The sequence below is a fragment of the Onychomys torridus genome, chromosome X (genome assembly GCF_903995425.1).
Source record: "Onychomys torridus chromosome X, mOncTor1.1, whole genome shotgun sequence".
In the NCBI taxonomy this organism is placed as follows: domain Eukaryota; kingdom Metazoa; phylum Chordata; class Mammalia; order Rodentia; family Cricetidae; genus Onychomys; species Onychomys torridus.
The window spans coordinates 48,578,998-48,588,518 of record NC_050466.1 but is presented as its reverse complement, the minus strand read 5'-3'; positions in this window follow the sequence as shown (position 1 = coordinate 48,588,518).

The window sequence follows — 9,521 nt, the reverse complement described above, 5'->3', positions numbered from 1 at the left end:
AAGATTTCATTCTGGCCATGTGTCTGGATTCCTCAGAAGCCTCCAGATTGTGTCTTGAAGGAGGGTTGCTTCAGGGACCACATGGAGCCTCATTTGGCACAGTTGTGTCAGTCATAGCTGAGTTTCTATTATTGCTATTTCTGCATGCTAACCACATACTTATTTTAGACTCCTCTTAGGAATGCGTGCTTCCATTTAATTCCTTTCAGCCCCATACTCACACTGCACTAACCTATTTATATTTAACAGTTTGAGCAGTGAATTGCTTTGATTAGAATAGTAAATTCTGTATCAAGAAATAGTCTTCCATGGAATACAGAATCTAGCCAAGTGTCTGGACGTCAAGAAAACAGCTAGACTTCTTGTTACAGCCACATCCTCCTGGACCATAGCACAGCTGTGAGTGGTGGGTGTGCCAATCCCTAGATCTTGCCATGGCAAAGAATGAAATTGCTTTTGGTCAGATTCTTTTTGAGGGTTTGTGATGAGAGGCATGGCAGCTCCAGGTACAAGTTTGTCCAAATTTGTAGTAATCTTTGTGGTATTAGGACACAATCAGGAGTATGTGATGATAAGATGCTAATGACTGACACTCACTAAACATTAACCATATGCCAGGCATGGTCCAGCTGCTTTCCATACAGTAGGAGATCTCCACTTGATCCTTGAAGCCACTGTCTGGGATCAGTCTTTTTTTAAGATTTATTTTTATATCCATAGGTGATCAAAATACAGAGAATATGTGTCAGTGATGTCACAACCCTTTCCAAGGCTCAGGGACTATCATAGACAATGAGTAGAAAGATAGTCATAGGTCAGGGAAGACTTGGGTATAGGGAAAAGGGGCTGGCTAAAGAAACCCACCCTTACCCTAGAGCCCCAAACCAGGAAAAGATGGCTCAGGTCAGGGCAGAAAGAAACACAGTTTGGCTCAGTCAGATCAGAGCCGTTGCTGCCCATGGTCAACTGACTTGTGAAACCAAACAATCACAGAGCAGAACAGTAGAACCCTGGGCCCCAAATCAACCCCTGGTTGACTTTACCCCCAAGACATCCTATGTAAACCACCCTGTCTGGTCAGTTAGAAAAAGACTGTTATCTCCACCCTGGTAGAGGCAGCTACTCTCCTGGACTCCTCCTTGCCAAATAAATCTCTTCCTCAAAAGAGTTTTGGGTGTGAAGATCTTCATTCATTGGCATTGAGAAGATCCTTGCTGAGACGTCCCTCAGTGGACAAAACAAGGTAGAGCTGAAAGAACAGAGCAAGGCAGAGCTGAACAGGTCTTTACTGAGACATCCCTCAGTGGACAGAGCAAGAGAGAGCTGAAAAAGTAACATTTTCTCTGGAGCTGGAAGAAATTACTACATTTCTACAGGGGTTTCCCCTTTTGCAGAGTGAAGCAAAAGAAGCAACATCTTAGGCTGGAAAAGCAGAGCTCTGCTAGGAAGCCCCCTTAAGTGGGAACTGAGCAAAGCTCAGCTGTAGTGGCTCTCCAGGAGAGGAGCAGGATTTCTGTATCCTGCAGGGAGACCATCCTCCATCACACCAGGCATACTCTGACTTTCCAGAACAGTCAGGATACTCTTCCCTGCTGAAGCAGTTCCAAGCCTGACAGAGAAGTCAGAAAATTTTCCCTTCCAGGGTTGGGCTGATTCTTTGCAGCTCCAGCCTGTCAGATCTGTGCTAAACAGCTACAGGTGTCCAGGACACCTTCAGGGCAGAGCTGTTGTTCTGAGCATCTCGAGGTGTCTGAGATACCTAGCCCTCCAGGGCTGAACTGTCTCCTTGCAGTTCCAGTCATCAGAGGTGTTCTAAGGAGCTCAAGGTGTTGTCTGACTCCCCAGGTAGTCAGGACACCTTTCCCCAGAGTTGTTGCAACAAATTTACTTACATTGTGGATGCCAAAATCCAGGACCAAACCCACAGAGTTGCAACCAATTTACTTACATTGGGTGAATCTTGTTTGGCATGGCAGAAGCACTGTACTCATGAACTCACAGCAGCTGGGGTTGCCTGGACAAGACCTGCACAGTATCAGAGTAGACAACATTTTAGCATAGAGGGGTGAGTGGCTCAGTAGTCTCCACTCCTAACTTAATGTCTTCTAGTAGTGGGTAGTCAGTTTTCTTTAAGGATATGGCTCCTGGTAGATTGATTATTTTCCAGTGGATAGTGGATGGCCCCATACCCAGGAGTATATGGGAAGCACAAACTAGAGCTGATGATGAGATGCCAAATAACTAAAGAAGGCATGACGTTAGCAGGGGTTTGGGAGGTGGGGTGGATCTGGAAGGAGTTAATGGGAGGAGTTGGGGGTGAATGCAATAAAAACACATTATATGGAATTTTCAAAGTGTTAAACATTTAAAAAGAAGTTTTAAAGTGATTTGTCTTTATTTTTAAAAATTGTTGTATGTCTGTGTGGGTGTATGCACATGTGAGTGCAAGTGTGAGGCCGGTCTTATTAAGCTAGTTTAGCCATCTGTAGATGGAGGTTTGGAGGAAGTAAGTGGCTCTGAGATGGGTTAGTCAGTAAGTAGCATCAGTGAGGTTTGAACCTAGGAAGTCTGACTCTAGAACCTTGGAACAGAAGCACTCCCCTGAGCAAAGTGTTTTTACTAGAAGGAAAAGAGGATTTAACTAAATCACTAATCCCCAGGGAGGGATTGGAAGTTGCCCAAGTTCATAGATCAGGAGATACACCCAGCACAATTTTACTAGTTACCACTGTAGGAGTTGGGGAGGGCTTGTTGAAGGGCACTTGGAGACTACTTTTATAGGAGAACACTTTCGGTAAAATCCACCCTACTCATGGAAACCTCTGGAATGAGAGAGGTCCTCACTATTGCTTATTCAACTCTCAGAAGTGGTTGGCAGAGTGGGAGCAGAATGAGGGAAAAAAAACAAGAATGTGGCCTGTGGCAGAGGTCAGCTTCTGAGCATCCATTGCAGACAATGCTTTATTACCTCTATGAGTGTATCATAGACAATTGTATTTCCCAAGCCCTCCTGGGTCTCTCCTGCAGCCAGAATCTGAGTTCCTAATGACCACAGCAGGACTCTTCTCTTCCCTGGATCTCAAGTACATGGTATGACCCTGAAAATCCAGGATGGGGCTTCTGAGGAAGGAATGTCATAGTCAGAGTTCTCACTGCTCCTTTCTTTTTGACCTTTTCTCAGCTGTTCTTCATTTTTCTTTTATTTTTATTTTATTGTCATGCTAAAATACACATAACCAGGGCCTACCATTTTAACCATTAAAAGGTATCTAATTCAGTGACAGTTAGAACATCCTCAGCACTATAGATTATCATTACTCTCTAAGCAGGACACTTTCACCACCACCACCACCACTCACCACCCCACCCCAAAGGAGATCTCACAACCATTAGCTTTGGTTCTTTTATACCTTCTACTCCCCACCCTGGTAACTGCCAATTTGTTTCAAATATGTATAGTTTTGCCTCTTGTGGGTATTTTATATAAGTGGAATCAGATAATAGGTGGGTTTTCATGTCTGCCTTTTCCCATGTAGTATGTTGTTTTCAAGGATCATCCATGTTGTGAGGACTGGATTATCCAGTTCAATACTTACAAGGCAAGTGGCAGTTTGGGAACTCAGATAGTGATAGACACAGTTACATAGCCATCCCTTATTACAAATATATGGTACATCTATCTACGCAGACACATTGATATGTGAGTATATGTACATGTGTTTCTTCATGTGCATGTGTGCATGTATATTGAAGTCTCAGCAGCTTTGAAATTGCTCTTTGTTTCTAAGTCTTTTTCATTCAGTGTTGAAGATCAAACCCAGGATCTTATGTATTCCAGGAAAGCATTCTGCCACTGAGCTGCAGCTGCATTTTCAGCCCTGGTCTTAAGTCCTCTCAACTGATGGCTGAGGCCCACATTCTTGATGATTAGTAACCTCTTTTACTTAAAATGACAAATTATAGATCCCACGCATAGCAATAAACTACCTTCAAAATACCTAGATTAGTGTTTGATAGAATGACTACTGGCACAAACCTGTTCCAGGTGACACATAAAACTGACCATCACAGTAACGAAAGGCTAATCTCATCTCAGTAGTTAAAGCATGGCTTTCAAAGCTATTGTATTGCTGGAGACAATATTAAAACATCAAAAACTGTCTTTTCTGCCGGGTAGTGGTGGCGTATGCCTTTAATCCCAGCACTCAGGAGGCAAAGACAGGTGGATCTCTGTGAGTTCGAGGCCAGCCTGGTCTACAGAGCGAGATCCAGGAAAGGCACTAAAGCTACACAGACAAACCCTGCCTCAAAAAACCAAACCAACCAAACAAACAAACAAAAAAACAAAACAAAACAAAACAAAAACCAAAAAACCTGTCTTTTCCCTTATAGACTTCCTGTGGTCATTTTAAATTTCAAGTTGTCTAAGTATGATTTCAGAGACTAGTGCCTTGGAAATATTGTGGACAGAATATCACTGAAAAGAAAATGTAAGTACGAAAAGCACATTAATACATTTTTTACTGAGACATGTTTTTTTTTTTTTTTTTTTTTTTTTTTTTTTCTCAAAGGAGGACATCATGCCTTCCAAATTGTGAATCATCTCAGTGGAGAAGGAAGGGGCAACTGATGATAGCAGTAAGCTCCCCTTGGAAAGAGCACAAAGAAAGAGTGAGGCATGAGAATTTGACCTCTGGCATCACTGGCATAGACTGTTGGAAAACACCAGGAATGCTATGTCTAGAAGGCCAACACTGAGTAAAAGATGAGGATAAAGCAAAGGCCATGCTTTCAGTACTGTTTGGCCCCAGGTGTAGCGAAAGGCTGGTGACTTAAGGAGACAGCTTTCCAATGAGTGATACTCAAGGTAGGAGGGCTGCCCAACTCCTCTTCTACTATTTCTTCCAAATATAATCTTGATTTGTAAAGGGTTTAAGTAGCATTTGAGAAAGATAATGTGGCATAGAAGTACCTTAGCTTCCTTGTGTTCCTTCAAGGTTAAAAGGGGGGCTGTGATATCACTTTGTGCACAGAAAACTGGATCCCCTTTCAAGCAATGGTGCAGAAATATTTAAAACCACATGTTCAATGGTACCTTCCTTAACCCACAGTAGCCTCTCTTCTTTTATGGGCCTTATCCTTGGCTCAATGTCCCCTGCAGACCAAGGCTCTATTCTGATGCTTTGGATCCTTGCAGGCTAGTCACTGCCAGGCCATGTCCAGCAGTGAAGAGTCATGTGCTTGGACTCTTAAAATCATCTCTGAAGTGGACTTTTTCTGTCTGCCCAACTCCTGGGGCAATAGTGAAGCTTATAGAACAGAACAAGGAGGATCACCAAACAGACCTTGAATGTCCTGCCCCCAGTTGCCCAGTACTGAGACTATAGGCAAGTGTCACTGTTGTACCATTTCCCTCCTAATTCTGGATGTAAACAAACTGACAGGTCCCGGGGAGTCCAGACTGACAAGACTCATCAGGCCTCTCTAGAAATCTCTAGAAGCAGTGAACAATTACTGAGAAAGGAGACTCTTCAACTTAACAAGCTGCCTACAAGTCATGAGCAGAGCTCTAGGGTTACGGTTTTTTGAGCATTGGCAATGAGGCTGGAGTGGACTTATTGGAAATTCAGCTGCTACTAAGTAATCCATGCTCCTAGAAGTAACCCCCATAAACTCACTGGTTTACCAAGTTGAACACTGATAGAGTTGTTATGTTGGTCTATTGATGGTTCCCTATCTAGCATAAAAAGACTTTGTGACTGGTCTCCCCAGGAAAAGTCCCACACAATACTCAGTATGCCAAATTTATGCAGTGCCTAGGCTGGAACTCAGGGCTTTGTCCATGCTGGCCAAGCATTCTACCAACTGAACTAACTATATCTTCAGCTCTCCTTTTTAAAGATTTGTTTAAAAATTTCTGTCTCTGTGTCTTTCTCAGTCTCTATCTCTCTCTGTATACCACATGTGTCTGTGTATTCTGGTGCCCATGGATGTCAGAAGAAAGCATCAGAGCTGCATTCCCAGGAGGTTATAAGCTACTACTACATATGATTGCTGAGAGCCAAACACTGGTTCCCTGGAACAGCAGCAAATACTCTTAACTGCTGAGGCATCTCTCCATTCCCCTGCCTAGCTATCTTTAATTTTTAAGAATGTATTTGTTTTTTCACTTTTCACAAAAGCTCTATAATGTAATATTTTTGTTTTTCCCATTTGACAGATAAGGACACTGAGGACTAAATGGAACTGACAGACTAAATGCTTTGCTGACCTGTACAAAGTCCCGTTGTTAACAAGTAGTGGAGCCATGGGTTGAGCCCAGGGGCTTTGGTGCCAGAGATCCAATGCTTAAAGACTGCCCTATGTTGCCCCTTGGCTTACAGTCTGTCTCCAGGTCCCATGAGGCTTTGAGATAGCTGGGTCTTTTCCTTGTGGCCAAAATTCATGCTTGCTGTGTCCTACCACTATTTCTTATACACTGAGGCTGTCACTGGGCCAAGTCTGCTCACTTTTTTCCCCAGAGGAGCTTTGTAGCCACAGGCACTCAGAAGGAGGCATGACTCTGGACAGTCAGCCTTCAGAGAAGCCCAAGACCTGGAGGACATCTTGAAGGGGCCACACATTTCTGTTGCTGAATGTGGTCTGGATTATTCAGTTTTAGGACACTGATTTATCAACTTCAGAACAAAGCCATTCAGAGAACAGAAATGACAATACTGCGTTTCCAGGAAGCCATGCTTCCCTGTGCCTCATTCTTTCATGATCAGAGGAGTTCACTTTTCTTCAAACTAGGGATGCATGTGCTGTGTTGGCCAGATTCCCAGATATCACAATGGAGCAGTTTGCACTTATGGTTATACACAGCAAAATCATGGGGAAGACAAAGAGAAAAATCCACTTAAGCAAAGAAAAACCTGAAAAAATAAATACACTGATGGCCTGTTGGAGATCATTTCTGTCTACTTTTAAAGTCTGATGCAGGGATTCTAGTTTTGTGGATTGATTATGGCCCCACCCTAGGAAAGACAAGCAAACATGTAGGTAGAGTTTTCCTGCCTGGCCCACAGTCAAGACAAATCTGATGATGATGATGATGATGATGATGATGATGATGATGGTGGTGGTGGTGGTGGTGGTGATAATGTGTGTGTGTGTGTGTGTGTGTGTGTGTGTGTATAAAATTATAGATGAAGAGGTCAAGAATTTGAGAGAGAGTAGGAGGGATATAGGAGGAGTTGGAGGGGCATAGGGAGGGGTAGAAATGATGAAAACAGTACTCATGTAGGAAATTTTCAAAGTATTAAAATTTAAAAGGTTTTATTAACATATACATACTAATGGGGTTCATTATGACATTTTCATACATGTGCATAATGTATGTCCAATGTAGTCAGTTGTCTCATGTGGTCATCACCACATTTTCCTCTAAAAATGTGCCATATCTCTTCTTAAATGGTGAATCAAAATAAACCCTTTCTTAAACTGCTTTTGTCAGATATTTTATCACAGTAATGAAAATACTAACTGATCTACAATCATTTTTCCAGGTGTCAATAGGGGACCCAAGAACCCTGAACAGATGAATCTTACTCTTCTCAGCTAAGATGCTCAGATACTGAGCAGCTACTGGGGTGCTGGGATGCTGGGTTGGTCTCAGAAGACAGAGCCAGAAGATAAGGAGAGGATGAAGGCATCCTAGTAAACTGAGAATTAGAAGTGGAAGGAGCAACATCTTCTTGGGGACCTCAGAGAAGGAGTAGCCCATTGCCCTGCCCAAGAGAAAAAAAAGCCAGGAGCCAAGAGTATCATAACTCCATTGAAGGGGCACTCCCCACTGCTACTGGGAAGTAAGCAGCTTGCCTTGGCTTTATGGGTGCAAGGAAATTGTTTTGACAAGAGGACTTAGGAAGAGGAACTGAGAAGGAACCAGATTGTTCTGGGTTGGGGGTGAGAGGAAAAGGGAGAGTAGTGCCAGCACTCCTTAGAAAGGGAAGTAAAGAGCAAGAGATAGTTCTGTATAGGTTTTCCAAGGAGGAACCCTACAGAGGAGAGGCTGGTGGGCTAGGTGAGAGGGAGCAGTGATAGCAGCACTGTGGGAGTACACATCTCTAAGAAGGAGTAACCTGGGACAACTATCATTCAGAAGCAGCAACCTCCGATTTAAGAGGAGTGCAGTGAGTGCACAAGAGTCAGGTGAGAGAAAGTGATCAGAGAGCTGTTCTGTTCTGTGGCCCACCCTTGCTCAGCCTTGAGTTTGCCAGGGTCAGTGACTCAGAAAGTTTGACCTTCTGGGAATGTGAGATGGAGCCAGCATAGTGGATCAAGCTCCACTTTTATTTTGGATCACTGTGGACTGGCAGAGCTAGCTAGCTGTGAGGTTCTTGGGCAGGCTAAGGAGGCATCTTGGGAGAGATTGGAGGGAGCTTTTGCAGAGCCTGTGATATAGTTTTGGGACTGGCTGGTTCTGAGGACTAGCTCATAGTACCATATGCAATTATTGCTGGACTTGAGTCTAATCACAACCAACAAAGTGCCAATGAGCTTTCTGTCACCCAACTTTTGCTTCTCTTGGGCTCACTGAGAGAGAGGGATGGATAAATGGGTCCATGAGCTCTAGGCTTGCCTGATGAACAATTAGGGCCTGCTTGATGTGTGGATGATGTGGCAGGGCAGTAGGGCATGAGGAGAAAGAGGCATCAAGATTAATAAATGAAAGAAATCAATGACAGAGGAGGGAGGGAACTACCTATGACCAAGGGGCTATGTATAGGGGACAGCATGCATACGAAAGAGACATAATGTACAATTGTGGTAGAATGGACATGCTATGTAAATGACTTATAAAGGGTCCCAACACCAGTGACCAGGGTTTTTGAGTCCCAGATTCTGTCTCAATTCTTTAGCTTAATTCCATTCTCAGGGGTGTCCTTTTTTTCTAATGAAGAAACTGTCTCTATTTCTGTGACAATCCATGTATCCCTGGTTTAACACATGTATATATGAGCAAATACAAATAGACTCAATAAGTTGCATATGTATACATAAGTATGTAACAACACAAATTAAAGAAAAGTCTTTGAATTTGAGAGGGAGTAGAAGGAGAAATGTGAGGAGTTAGAGGCAGGGATAGAGGGGTCGGTGTGATATAAACACAGTACTCACATAAAGACATTCTCACAAAGCTTTTCAACAAAATAAAAAGGTCCTGGAAACCTCAATGGGTACCCACAAGACTTTGACCCACACCTGTAACAATGGAGACTTCAGACAGAAGAACAATCCTTATAGGGAGTAATGACTGACTATAGGCACATCTCTTACCTGGACCTAAAAGGAATGCTCATCAAGTAGTAACAGAGGTCAGTGTGAGCAGAGGCCAACAAAACCAGGGATTTGGGGATAAGGGCTATTCCTCTGAATGCCCTCTACTCAGCCACTGACTGAGGAGGCTACTCTATCCCTAGGGTCCTTTGCCCTTAGTCATGGCATTGAATGTTGGGCGTGGGCATCTTCTAAAAGTA